This window comes from Myotis brandtii, unplaced genomic scaffold (genome assembly GCF_000412655.1).
Source record: "Myotis brandtii unplaced genomic scaffold, ASM41265v1 scaffold8, whole genome shotgun sequence".
NCBI lineage: Eukaryota > Metazoa > Chordata > Mammalia > Chiroptera > Vespertilionidae > Myotis > Myotis brandtii.
Window position 1 is genome coordinate 4,961,883 of NW_005371219.1, and position 901 is coordinate 4,962,783.

Genomic DNA, 901 nt, shown 5'->3' on the forward strand with positions numbered 1-901 from the left:
GAGAGAGAGAGAGAGAGAGAGAGAGAAATATAATTATCTCAACATTTTTGTGCAAAGGAAAAGCTTATGTTGTCTGCAAAGTGCTAAATTTTCTAAAGGGCTCTAAAGGAGTATATCTTGTCACCTGCTCTTTATGATTATTTTTTATATTAGACTGTAAATTAAGGGACCCAACAATATAGGTGATCCACCATTAAGGGTAGCATGTGGGATCTACTGAGAAACATAGCAATAGTTTTTATCTTTTTCAAATGAGTTACATTAAATATTACTGGTATCTTGTGAAGCTTAGGTCTTCAGACTTCTGCAAATCACTCAAGTTTGAAACTGTAGTTGTCTCCAAATGAGTCCTTTTTCCATGTGTATCCCCTAGTGACAAGTCTTAGCTTCTGCATCTCTGTAATAATCTCTCACTTTCTCCATCACTACTGTCATTGCTTCAGTAACTCTTTCCCAGGAGTAAGTAATTCTGTGCTCTACTAAAATAATGAATAATGCAGCCTCCTAACAAATTTCCCCTGCAATCTATTTTCAGCATTACTCTCATATTAATTCTCATGTAGAATAATGATATTAAATATTTTTCCTTCCATAATTAAGATGTGCAAGCCTGTAAATAGCCCAAGGATGGATTTTGTATTGCCTAGGTATATTTGTCATGCCACTCTATTTTTTTATGCTGTGCCAAGTTATGTATTGATGGATTTTAATTGTCCAGATGCCTCCAAGCAACATGAGGGCAGAGTGCATTTCTAATTGGCCTTTCTAACCACCACATGTGTTCAACACTGAGTGTCCTAAACAAGATTAATCCATATACATGAGGGCATCACCCAAGGTCCAGTGATGGAAAATTAGAAAATTTGCAAGTATTCCCTTCCTTGCACAGTTCTGATATGCA